The 13,534-nt window shown below is 38.4% G+C and overlaps 1 long non-coding RNA gene and 2 pseudogenes across 1 annotated transcript; all 3 read left to right on the top strand.

Moving 5' to 3' along the window:
• The first annotated feature begins 298 nt into the window (after positions 1-298).
• LOC147524244 (uncharacterized) lies at positions 299-3,881 on the top strand (annotated as a pseudogene).
• A 3,991-nt stretch (positions 3,882-7,872) lies between these two features.
• LOC147524243 (small ribosomal subunit protein eS26x pseudogene) lies at positions 7,873-8,468 on the top strand (annotated as a pseudogene).
• A 4,314-nt stretch (positions 8,469-12,782) lies between these two features.
• LOC147524242 (uncharacterized) lies at positions 12,783-13,266 on the top strand. The gene is made up of 2 exons (XR_015196916.1): positions 12,783-12,866; positions 12,955-13,266. It is a non-coding gene; the product is annotated as an uncharacterized LOC147524242 (long non-coding RNA).
• The last annotated feature ends 268 nt before the right edge of the window (positions 13,267-13,534 follow it).

Here is a 13,534-nt window from a genome sequence, read left to right as displayed (position 1 = left end):
CAAGACCCTAATCTTAATGCGACACTTAACTATTTCATTTTAGTCTACCAAGTATCTAGGTGGCTGGCCGGGCACATGTAAGGAAAGTAGGAATTTCCCCATTCATACGCCTAAATCCATTCCCACGCTACACTTTTGGCACCTTAGGTTGATTAGTACAAGGTTATATTGTATGTTTGTATTTGCTTCAACCACCAGATTGAGCCAAAATCTATGAATTGCATGATTTTATCTTGCTTAATCACCTTTTTTTTTCATGTGTATGTAGTACTCATGTATTAAATTTCTGACATTGAGTATGGATAAGCCTTGGATGACTATGGATAGACTTTCTGATGAATACGAGGAAGAAAATGTGTTGGAGAGCATGCAGGCCTAGACAATCATAATTTCATAAGATGCCCATGCCTTAATTGTGGGAACCACTTGCATCAGAGTTTGGACGATATCAGGGATCATCTGTTTCATGTTGGTTTTGAAAAAAGTTACAGAACGTGGATATGGCATGGGGAAAAGCCTCACAGTGGAAAGTCCCGAAGTGTCGATATGCATGAACCTCCATGTCAAGACTTTGATATGGAAACCCCATGTGATTTTGGGGACACGGTTAGAATGGTTAATGATACATATGAGAGTTTCACGGGGAATCCTGAAAAGCTTTGTAAATTGCTTGAAGATGCTGAGAAACCTTTGTACAAAGGTTGCAAAAGCTATACAAAGTTATCATCCCTTGTGGAATTGTTCAACTTGAAAGCCAGTAGTGGGTGGTCAGACACGAGTTTTACCAAGCTATTGAAGGTGTTGGGAAAAATGTTGCCGGATAATAACGAAGTGCCACAATCCATGACCAAAGCTAGAAATATTTTGTCTACGTTTGGAATGGAAGTTCAAAAAATACATGCATGTCCCAATGATTGCATACTTTACAGAGGAGATGAGTATAAGGATTTAACTAGTTGTCCAACTTGTGGAACGTCGAGATATTAGGAAAAGAAGGGTAAAGCGCCTGCGAAAGTTTTGTGGTACTTTCCGCCTCTCCCAAGGTTTGCAAAGATGTTTCAATCCACTCAGACATCAAAAGATTTGGAATGGCATGCAGATAGAAGAGTAGAAGTTGATGGTCAAATGCGTCATCCAACAGATTCTCCAGCATGGAAAAAGGTTGATAAAAGGTGGCCAGAGTTCGCTGAAGATCCAAGAAATCTGCGACTTGCTCTTTCAACAGATGGGATCAATCCACATAGTAATCTCAGCTCTAGGCATAGTTGCTGGCCGGTTATGTTGATCCCTTACAATCTTCCGCCATGGTTATGTATGAAGAGAAAATTTCTGATGCTGACAATGTTGATATCAGGTCCCCAGCAACCTGGTAATGATATTGATGTTTACCTTAAACCTTTAATTGAAGATTTACAGGCTCTTTGGAATCCTGGTGTGGAGGTTTATGATGCCTACAAGCAAGAATCTTTTACATTAAGGGCTGTTCTACTGTGGACGATCAATGATTTTCCTGCTCTTGGAAATTTAACTGGGTGTAGTGTCAAGGGATATCTTGCTTGTCCAATATGTGGTGAGAAAACTGATTCTACAAGATTGAAACACTCGAATAAAAACATATATCAGTCCCATAGAAAGTTCCTTCCAAAAAATCATCGTTATCGAAGGCAAAGGAAGGCATTTAATGGTCGAAAGAAGAGTTAAGATCACATCCGGACCCCATTAACCGGATAGGTGATTTCGGAGAAGCTCAAAGGGATGAAAGTTAGATGGGGAAACCAAAGCTGGTGATTCCAAAGCCAAAACATCAAGAAAGAAGTCAAAGGCATCCAATGAAGAGTCACAAACCACGAGAGAAGCAGCCTAGCACTTCTGATGAGAATGAAAGTGGTAAATATTGGAAGAAGAGATCCATATTTTTTGAGCTTGAATATTGGGAATTCTTGCTTGTGCGACACAACTTGGATGTCATGCATATTGAGAAAAATATTTGTGATAGCATCATCGGCACACTACTTAACATTAAGTACAAGACAAAAGATGACCTCAAAAGTCGCCTAGACCTCTTAGAAATGGACATGAGGAAGGACTAGCACCAGAGAAAAGGGGAAATAGGACTTATCTTCCACCAGCATGTCATACGTTATCTAGAGCTGAGAAAGTAACAGTTTGCAACACTTTGCGTGAGCTCAAAGTGCCAGATGGATATTCTTCACATTTTAGACACCGCGTGTCAATGCAAGATCTAAAAGTGTATGGTCTCAAGTCTCATGACTGTCACATATTGATGCAGCAACTTCTTCCCCGTGGCAATACGATCGGTGTTGCCAAAAGCGTGAGGTATACCATCACTTTCGGTTGTGTTTCTTTTTCAACTCTTTTGCACCAAAGTAGTGGATGTGTCCAAATTAAAGGAAATTCAAGACAATTTGGTCCTCACTTTATGTCTCTTGGAAATGTACTTTCCACCATCATTCTTTGACGTCATGGTGCATCTATCTGTTCATCTTATAAGGGGAGGTTGAGCTTTGTGGGCGGTATTCTTTAGTTGGATGTATCCATTTGAGAGGCAAGTACCGCGAGAAAAATTGAATTAACTACTTTCAATAATTCAGTAAAGCTTCATCAATTTGATTGTTTGTTTGTTTGTATTTTCTCTTTTTTTGTTACTTTTTGAATATTAGGTTCATGAAAATACTAAAGGGCTACGTGCGGAATTGAAATCGTCCAGAAGGATGCATTGCTGAAAATTATATCCTTGAAGAAGCTGTTGAGTTCCTTAGCGAGTACTTATCTGGAGTGAATGCTGTGGGAGTCCCATCAGTTAGAAGCATGGATACTAATGATACGGAGAAAGAAAATACAATTTCTAAGGGAAAGCCTCTTGGTGGTATGAATGTTGTTGAAGTCGACGAGAAGACTTGGGAGCAAGCTCATCAATGTGTTTTGGCAAACACTAATGACGTTCAACCTTATATCGAGTACGTTAGTATAGGATTTTGTTTTTCCTTATTTCACCTAGACAGATAATGGTGACCAAGCTTTTTCTTAACTTGATAGGAAGCATATGGAACACCTAAAAGCTTACTTATCCTCGTAAAGTCACCAAATGGTATCAAGATGAGCACACTCGCACACATTCATTTATTGGATTAGATCAAAGGGTAAGATTATCTTAAATTATTTTACATCTAATACAACTTTGCTAAATTCGACTAAGATTCTTAGATAACTTGGATAATCAGGTTAAGGAGGAGGCAGCAGTTACCGGTAACAAACTTTCAAACACCCTGAAAGTTATAGCTCAAGGACCTCGTCGAGACGTTCTAAAGTGTTCAGGCTATGTTATTGGTGGATACCGTTTTGATACGAAGGATCATGAAGCTTCACTAGTAAACCAAAATAGTGGTGTGGGTTTAATGGCGACAACAGTGCAAATTTCTAGTGCCAAGGATAAGAACCCCGTTGTTTCAGAAATGGGTTACTACGGTGTTATAACTGAGATATGGCTGCTCGACTATCTGGTACTCAAAGTCCCAGTATTTAAGTGTGACTGGGTTGACAACAGAAATGGCATCAAAGTAGACGATTTGGGTTTCACTTCTGTTGACCTTGGTAGAATTGGACATAAGGAAGACCCTTTTGTGATGGCCTCTCAGGCCAAGCAAGTCTTTTATGTACCTGACCAACTCGATCCAAAATGGTCAATAGCTTTGAGGACTCCTGAAAGAGACTACCTTGAGGAAGGGAATGAGGATGAGCTAGATCATACAAGTAGTAAAGTCTTTCCAGATGTCGACTTCCTTAGTTCAGGTGCATCAGTATCATCTTATGCGCGTGTAGATTGTGAGGGGACTTATGTCGACCCTACCTCTAACGATTAAGTTAGAGCATGTTATGATTTTTTTCTTTCTATGGGGATGTTTGAACAAGTTTGTTCCTTTATTATTTGACTATTGAATATTGTTATTAAATGTGAATTCATACCTACTTTGATATTTATATTTGCCTTAATACTTTAATTTATGTTATGGATGATCATTTGTCTTATTATTGTTTAATTAATATTGTCCAAGTTATTGATACCTAGCTTATTTCATATGTTGTTATTGGTTAAATTCTTCATGTCTATACTCGGTATATAGGAAATCAGCATGGATCCAGGAGAGAATTCTGATTCTGTTTCAGATATGGGAGTTGATGAGACTTCCGATACACCAATGGAAGTTAACAATACACAAGATTCAAGTGTAGAAAGGATAGGAAGAGGAGCAGTTCAATGCAAAAGGATAACAAAAATGAGAGAGGGTGAACTATTGAATGTTCAATACAATGAAGATGGTCAACGTATAGGGGAAGGCGGAAAGGATTTGGCAAGCTACTCAGGTTTGTTAGCGGAGTCCCGAATCTCTATTGTTGATTATGAAAATTGGCATGCTGTCGGAGATGAAGTGAGAGACTTGTTATGGGATACTATAAAGGTAAATAGCTCTAGTTGTACTATTAATTGTCTAATTAGTCTTAGGTTATTGTAACTTTATAGCTTATTCTTTTTGTATAGGCCAAATTCAACTTGACAGAAGACGAAAAGAAGGGTGTTGTCTCAGATATTGGTGAGAAATAGAAAGAATTCAAGAGTCGGTTGACTAGGTACTATATCACTCCCTACAAAGACCAACCTGAAAAGCTTTTGAAGCCACCTAAAAAACACGAGAAAAATATTAGACAGGAAGATTGGGAAAGATTTGTGAAGTCAAGACTGACACCAAAATTTCAGGTTAGGATAACTTATTTTTGTTATTTTGATTGGTTTTGGATAACTGTATTCATTTATGGTTAACAAGCATTCTATCTTCTGATACTTCCTACTGCCTTCTTCTCTAAAACCTCACCCCATGTGCTCTTACTTTCTGCTGGATTTTCTACTGGGTGCGGGTGTGGGTAGTAATTTGGTAGTCTCTTTAGTCATAGTCTGGGGGCGATTCTCACAAGTCTAGACGCTTGCTAGATATTCATAGTAATTTGGTAGTCTCTTTAGTCATAGTAATTTGGTAGTCTCTTTAGTAATTTGGTATTCATTTTTTCTTTTTTCATTCTCATTTTCATACTAATGATTAGTAGTTTTTACATTATGTCTCTTCATTCCAAATATAATAGATTCCGTATCCGACCTACTATTTCGGAGTCACTCAAGCCAGAATACGGGGCTAAATATTCCGGAAATCGTTCAAGAAAGAAAGAATACCGTTTCTCATAAGTCTTGAACGACTTGTAAACGGCAAGCTAGTAACGAGTTTTTCTCTTCGGCGGAAGCTGCCCCTAAAGCAAGTAACTCATAAGCAACAACTCCCTTCCCCACCTATGAGTAAGCTAAAGGTCTTCTTAGCAGAGGAAGTGAAGGTGGCTAGCCTCTAAGGAAGCTAGAGCTAAGAGCTCTGTTAGTTAGTGTATGGTATCTCGTATCTATGAGTTAGTCGCTATCCGTCCGACCGAATGCAAAAATCAACTCCCGGGAAGCCAAGTGTCTTAGAAGAGTCCGTAAAGGTATCCTAATACCTAGTGGCTAGGGCAAGTAGTCCCCATTTGTTATCTGCGGCTGAAGCCGCTTCAGTTCGATTTCTCTAGCAAGTTCCAAGTCCCTAGTTTGTAGCTTCAGCTAAAGTGAAGTCTGGTCAGGAAGGAGCGAGTCCGGGCATTAAGGAGTTGGTAGCAAGTAAGGAGTTGTTTGTAGCTGCAGCTAAAGGGAAGTCCGTTCAAAGGTGTCAAGATCGATACCGAGAACTTGGTCCGATCAAATGCGTATCTCACACGCGTTCAGGCCATAAAATCCCAATAGACCCTGCTCTCCCTCTTGAGTGAATGAACTCAAGGAGGAACGAATAGGAGAGCGCGAAGATATATTTCACTACACAAAACCCTCTGGTTCGGCTATGTTTTGAGGGACTCGCCAACCCCTGCTCTTGTCCAAGAACCATTCCGAAGTGGAACCCGTGATTCAGGAAAGTTATCAATATGAGTTATCTTGAAACGCACTCGGTACAAGAAGGCAATCACGGGCAGTAGTAAAGGCGTTGGTTGTCTCACCCCACGGGTGGGACTTACGATATCGCTATCGCCGCCATCCGACTCTTCAAGGAAACGGTGCAGAGTTGGAGTTGGCAAGCAATTCCACCAGCCCGGTCTAAGCTACAGTGGCAACCCGACTAAGTGTAGGTAACCTAGCTAAGCCGGTAACGGGTCAGTGCTTCATTGAGTAAGTTCAACTATAAGTTGCTCGACCTTAGGCATTGTCAGCGGAATTCTCCACAGATGCTAGTGCTGTAACCACCTATTGATTGATTGAACAATTGGTCCCAACAAGCAAGGGATGAGCGCACTAGCGACCAAGAAAACATATGCAGCAAGAACACTAAAGCGCTAACGCTATACGGCTTTCGCGGTAGCCCGCTCATCCCTTGCTTGTTAGTTAGCTATAGGAGAAAGAAAACAGCCCGACATCTATAAGAGTTCGCTGCATGAACCTATGTCTATTAAGGAGAAACCGATGTAACGAGGTCGAGCCGACCGTATACGACATATTTAGAATATTTTCTGGTACTAGAACAGGGGTAGTTGAGGGACTTGGTAGGTGTTTCTACAACAGAAATTCATATTGAAGATGCAAATAAACTTAGCTTTTCAGGTTTTAGAATGGTTGTTGTACGAATGTGGACGTCATGAATGAAGGATAAACTCCAATTCTTCTACTATGACATCAGCTAAAAGTTGGATTGATTACAACTTCTTGGGTCAGGGTCTAGAGCTACTTATCGTTCGAAGAACAATTAAGCCTCGTGAGTCGGGGCTGATGATGTTAGCCTTCAGGACAAGCGGGCACTGATCCCTTCGGAGCTGTTTGTAATGGCCTTCACTCTTTCAGGCCAGATGGACCAAAGAGAAAGAGAGTCTTTGTAAAGGTAGTAGAGGCTCTTGTTGATGTGGAAGGGATGGTACTACTTAAGTGACAATGATTTGCCCGTAATTTTATGGACAATCAAAATGGAGAACAGAACAGGGGCAAAGTTATAGAAAAGCCGAGTAAATAACTTCCAGTCCTGTATGTTCCTAGTTGATAGAATTTTATTACTATTAGCTGAACATTGCAGTTCTCTTAATTCACTATTACTCTATGATGGTGATAGTAGAGAGGGTCTTCATCAGTTTATTAGTCGAAGCAGATCGAATATTCAAAAACTCAACCTTCGATTGCCTTTAGACCTTGAAAACAATCACCTATTAGCTGTTGTAGAGAATATCAGGGGACTTATAAGTCTTAGACTTGTAAGAATTTGACTGATATTACCCAATGAAGTCTTCTTAGTATCAAGTCTGTTCTGAACATCAAGTCTTCGTAGTATCCTTAAGTCTGTTCTGAACATCAAGTCTTCTTAGTCTACCCTTCTGTTCTGAACATCAAGTCTTCTTAGTATCCTTAAGTCTGTCGTGGCGGTGTGCATCCTACCCTTAGATAGCCAACTGGAAACTTTATTGCCCTTTAAGACCTCTCTTTTCATGCTGCCCAGTGGAATTCAGTAATTCATGGTCCAGTAGAGTAGTGGACTTATAGACCGCCAGTAATTTGAATCACACGTACTCTCTGACGCTGTGGAAAATGGAGATGGTGCCTGAAAACTTTACATTTCAAACACTGCTTCCACCTTGAGATGAAATAAACAATATAGAAAGCAATCTGATTTCTTTTCGAGCACAATCCTCAAGAGATTATGTACTGGAAAAATTGTTATACACTTTAAACCTCTATGTAAACTGTTATACACCAGTCATAATTCCCAGTTGAAAGTCCTGGGTCTTGCTAATCAACTACAGTCGTTGAAGTGAAGAGAGAAGAGATCTAATCCATCTCCTCAAGGGAAAATGACGTTCAAGCGTAGGAATGGGGGCCGTAACAAGCACAGCCGTGGTCATGTTAAGTTCATTCGTTGCTCTAACTGTGGCAAATGTTGCCCCAAGGATAAGGCAATCAAGAGGTTTCTGGTTAGGAATATTGTTGAGCAAGCTGCTGTTAGAGATGTTCAAGAAGCTTGTGTCAATGAAGGATATACTCTGCCAAAGTTGTATGCGAAGATGCAATATTGTGTTTCGTGTGCAATTCATTCTCATGTTGTGAGGGTTCGGTCTCGTACTAACCGAAGGAACCGTAAGCCACCACAGCGTTTCAGACGCAGGGATGACATGTCAAAGCCTGGACAAGCCCCACGCCCAGCTGGAGCTCCTTCCCCATTTCGCATCTGAGTTTTTTTCAAGTTAATTCTTACATGCTCAGCGTTATGTAGTGTTTACCATCAGCAATCAACTTTCAGAGCTTCAAGCTCTTGTTTTTTTGTTTATTTTCAATCTGTTTATGACCCATTAGTGTTCATCACTGAATGCTGGGAAGATATCATTTATGGATGTAGAATTGTCGGCAAACCTATGGTCATGTTTTTTGAAAAAAAAAGTCCTGGGTCTTGACAAGCTGGCATACACTTGGTTCACAAGTATGAACTCCAAAAAATAGACTTTCTTTTCTCATCTACATGCAAAGGTTAGAGATTTGGGTTATTGGATTACACCCCATTTTTGTGTGTGGTCCTCTTTATCACTTAACCATTAATCTTTTGAGGACTGTTTCTCAAAAAAGAAATAGAAAATTCTCCCCAGTAATTCATGCCTAGTGGAATTCAGTAATTCATGGTCTTGTGTTAAATATAAGTTGTACAAAATATTTTCCAGAAAATTATAACTTTAGTAGGTCTCATCTGTTTACAGCTGCTTCCAGTAATGTTTTTCCCTGAAGTCGCTCTTCCATTATATTCTAAGCTTTAATTAGCTACAGGGCCCCAAGCGTAAGCTCACTAAAATTTTGTTTACAATAGAGAACGTAACGAAACTATTATGACGAGTGAGAGTTGGAGCTAGGCAGAGGAGAGTTAGGAGCTATAGTTGCGTCAGTGAAGAGTGAGGAGCTATGGCTTATAGGAACGGGTAGTGACATTATCGCGAAAAGCTTTGGCTTACCTTTGATTCTCTTTCCATTCCGATGAAATCCGGGGCATTGCGGGCCAGAGGAAAGGACTTCACCTGCCTTCCCCTCGATTTATAACTTGTAGTCGACTTTTTAGGAAATGTTCGAACAAGGATAACAGAGCTAAAGTGAAGTCTTGTCGAGCTTGACCGACGAGCTAGAGTTGGAGCTATGGATAGTGATTGCTATCTTTATATATGCATTCCTTGTAGGGTAGCTACTACTGCTGTGTAAATAGAACCTTCTACCGCTAGTGCTAAGTAGTGACTTCTTCCTGCCAACATTAAGTCATGAAAATCATTATGACGAAAGTGAGAGTTGGAGCTAGGCGAGGAGAGTTAGGAGCTAAGTAGTGACTTCCTGCCAACATTAAGTCATGAAAATGCATATGCCGCCAACATTAAGTCATGAAAATCATGTGACTAAGCCTCGAAATGTCTCATTCACTCTTTTGTTCTCCAGTCAACACAATGAATGTTGTCAATATAGGCCCTAACAACATGGCAATCATCATGACGCACAAACCCACCACAAGTAAGCACCTTTAAATAGTTAGTCCTCTAAAAATTCTTTACTTGTCTGTTAATAGGAATGTGACCTCCCCAAATTGCTGCTGTCATAGGATGTCATCTACAAGCGGTATTTTTGCACATCTAAACTCAGGCAGCCCCTTTGATAGTCTAAGATTGTGTGCCAACCTAGGTTGTTAATAGGAATGTGACCTCCCCAAATTGCCTTTGACGTGTGCTGTGATAATTAATTCCTTGACTATTAAAGACATCCAATCACATTAAACCCATATATTGTTTTTTATTCCTAAATACGACTAATTCCATGTTTTCCAGGAAATTAGCAAACTTAATTCACAGCGACGAGTAGCAAAAGTATATAACCACAGGACGGGCAAGACGGGATTTGCTGATATTGGAGAACAATTGGTGAGTACATTGTCTGTCTCAACATTTATATATGTAGGCACTTGTTAATTTGTTTGGGTATGATAAACCTTCAACCAAGAGTTTCGAAGACATGCATCGTATTAACCATGTCGTTTGTGTGATTATTTTGTAACCATAGAAAAAATAGTTGGGACCATCCTTTAATGGAAAAAATCGAAGGCCTTCAATATGGAAAAGAGCTTACTCAAAAAAAGGAAAATATATTGAAGTAGCTACGGAAAGAGTGGCTAAAAAGATTGTAAGTTTTCTAATCATTTATTATTATGTTTTCATGTTAGACATGAATGCTTGTTGTGATTTGGATTTGCTAAATCCTTGTTTACTTCAAAACTTAATTGAAGGATGTGCTGACTAAGGAAGTAGAGGAGGGAAAGGTAGTTATTGAAGGAAGTAAAGACATCTTAACTCTAGCATTGGGCACACCCGAGCATCCTGGTCGCACTCGAGCAGTTGGAAAGGGGATCACCCCCACCACATATTTCCATGTTAACAAACGTGGCTCAAAGGAACATGTTACAAAGTTGGAATCAACAATTCAAGAGCAACGGGACCAAAACTACCGTCTTCAGGAAGACATTAGGTTGCTGTTGGATAGAGTCGGAGGTTGGAGGACAAAGATAACTCCTTACCATCTGAAAAAATCTCTTCAAACAAAGAATACGAAAGTGTCAATATTGATCGACGATACACTCATCCGTAAACATCAACTGGGTAGACTAGTAAAAATGCTCGGCCAAGTAAGTTACTACTTGAATGTTTCTTTTATTTTTTTTTATTGGTAACCTGCCATCTATTTGTGCATCATTCATCGTTGCATCTAGTGTTTGTGCAACAACAGTTTGACCCAACCATTTTATGCATTCCGACCTTCTAACTACAAATTTTATTTTTCTGACTAATAGCTGAAAAAAAATGGGAAGGCAGCCCAACCTCCATCAAAGCCCAAACCAGATCATGGTAACAAAGCAAATAAGAAAACACAAGAAGGTCAAACACCATTTTCGAGGCCAACATCTGGTCTAGGACAGGCAAGTAGCATTTTACACGTGATATATATAATTTTAATAATGTTGCATGGTTCTAAGATTTATACTTCAATTGTAGGGCCTAGAGTGTAATTTGGCTCAATCTGATCGTGTGAACAAGGTAAATAAGAATAAAACACGGGGTCAAACATCATTTCAGGGTCCAACATCTGGTCCAGGAGAGGTAAGTAGTGTTTTACACATTATATATATAATTTTAAAATGGTTCTAAGATTTATACTTCAATTGTAGGGCCTAGAGTGTAATTTGGCTCAATTTGATCATGTGAACAAGGCAAATAAGAAAACACGTGGTCAAACATTTGGTCTAGGGGAGGTAAATTGTAGTTTACACGTAATATGTTATTAAAATATAATGTTGTGTGCTTATTATGATACATAGACATTTATATAGGAAAAATAATGTTATTTGGCTGCGGTTGGCCGAACAAATATTGTTGCTGAAGGCTTGGTATACGAGGGAAATAAACGAAAAGAAATTCACGGTTACCCTTTGGGACTTAATAATGTTCGTGTTGCTGTTGTATCGCTTGTTTCTGAAGAAGCTGGCCGTCTTGCTCTTCCTATACAAGTGAATGAGGAGCTTAGATATGTCGCAGATGCTCTTGGCACACAAGTTCCTTGGCCAAAGGACCATGTCTATTATAAAGATGACATTGAGGTAAATAACAAGATTCTTTAATATGAAGTTATATTCTGAATTTGGCTTCTCTTTTAATAATTGGTTGTTCTGAATTTTTAATTTAGGGAAGTAAAAATCAAACTAGTGATAGTCATAATCAAGGTGCAATAGATTCGTTTGTGGGATTCCTCAATATGGCGCTTCCAGGGGACCAAGGTTCGATACATTTTCCAGTAGGAGGAGAATTGTTTGGAGATAATATGGGTAGTTTCATTATGGAGAAAAGCGATATAATGGATGTATGTAACATGGGTTGGTTAGATGTTGCTATTTTGGTGGTATATATGAGGTTAGAATATCTGCAAAATTTCATTGTTGGTGCTATCGTAAATCTTAGATATTCATATTTAGTTTTAGTAATTATGATTGCTTTATTTTTTTTTTCTCTAGGATTCTTTATGACGAATTTGTGAGTTGTCGTGATATCGTTGGATTTGTAAACCCTTTATCTTTCACAAGAGCTAATGGGAATGAGAAAACTCAAATTATTGTGGAGAGCTTGCAGAATACAAGTGGAAAAAGAGTTGTTCTTATCCCTTATAATCCAGGGTAAGGATATTGTCTTATATTTTTAATATTATCCATGTTTTATCATTTTCATTGGAATGTATATTATAGTTTTAATGCCTAATTTTTCTTTTTTAACCACACATGCCTCTGATCTTTTTAGTGGACATTGGGTTTTGATTGCTATTAATTTATCACGGATGACTTTTAATTGGTTGGATTCAATGCATAATCTACCATCTAATGATATGGATATCTATTTTAACAGGTTTGTCATGATTGTGTATGTATATGAAATAATTAGATCATTACGTGCTTATCTTTTACTTGCTAATTAAGTTTTACATTGATCTTATTTTGAAGTGCGGTCATGAAAATAGAAAGACTTGAAGGGAAAGGAAGTAAAGGTCCAGTGAAGTGGGAGAAGATTATGGTAATAAACAAATTCTTATGCATACATACTGTGTGTTTGGAAAAATATATGCTTATGAATATTTTCCATGTTTGTACTTAGGGCCGCACTAACCCGGTAGTAAAGAGTGTGGGTATTACGTAATGAAGTTTATGAGAGAAATAATGGAAGCTTGTTCAGATAATTCTTTTGAAAATAAGGTATAATTCGTCATACACTAGCATTCTCTATTTTGTGTTACTCTTCATTATTTAGTTATTATATACTTTTTTATCTTTGATCGTGCAGATGACAAATCTATCCCTCAAAGATACATACACACAAGAGGAACTTGATGTTGTTCGACTTGAAATTCTTAGATTCATCCAGCATAATGGAGCGTTAGAGCCAAGCGTCGAGTCTTAGCTAGGTTTTGACCCTTTCCAATTAAGGTGTGGTGCTTGGTCTCACCATTTTCTTTTTTATATTTTAGATAGAACAAATAGATTGTTTTTTTTATTGATGCAACAAGTTAGGTCATTATTATTTTGATATAACAAGTAAATTTGGATGTTTCTTTCATTATTGATGACTCAAAAAAGTTCAAAATTCTTTTAGCAATTCAATGTCTTTGTGTTGGATATGTAAATTTATTTCTTTTGTTTGTGTTGCACTATGAATTGTTTATTTGAGCAATGTGTTTTTAAATCCAGTGTGGATATATATGGTAAAAATGGGCAGGTTGCAGGTTGAATGAATATGATTAGAATCAAATAATTAGGGGTTTTTTAAAAAAAAAAAAAAAAAAAAAAAAAAAAAAAAACTATAAACCACGGTTTGATAAGAACCGAGGTATAAGCAATTTATATAACCCACAGTTTGTAATGAC

Source organism: Coptis chinensis, chromosome 1, assembly GCF_015680905.1.
Source record: "Coptis chinensis isolate HL-2020 chromosome 1, ASM1568090v1, whole genome shotgun sequence".
In the NCBI taxonomy this organism is placed as follows: Eukaryota; Viridiplantae; Streptophyta; class Magnoliopsida; order Ranunculales; family Ranunculaceae; genus Coptis; species Coptis chinensis.
This window is presented reverse-complemented; position numbering and strand designations above follow the sequence as displayed.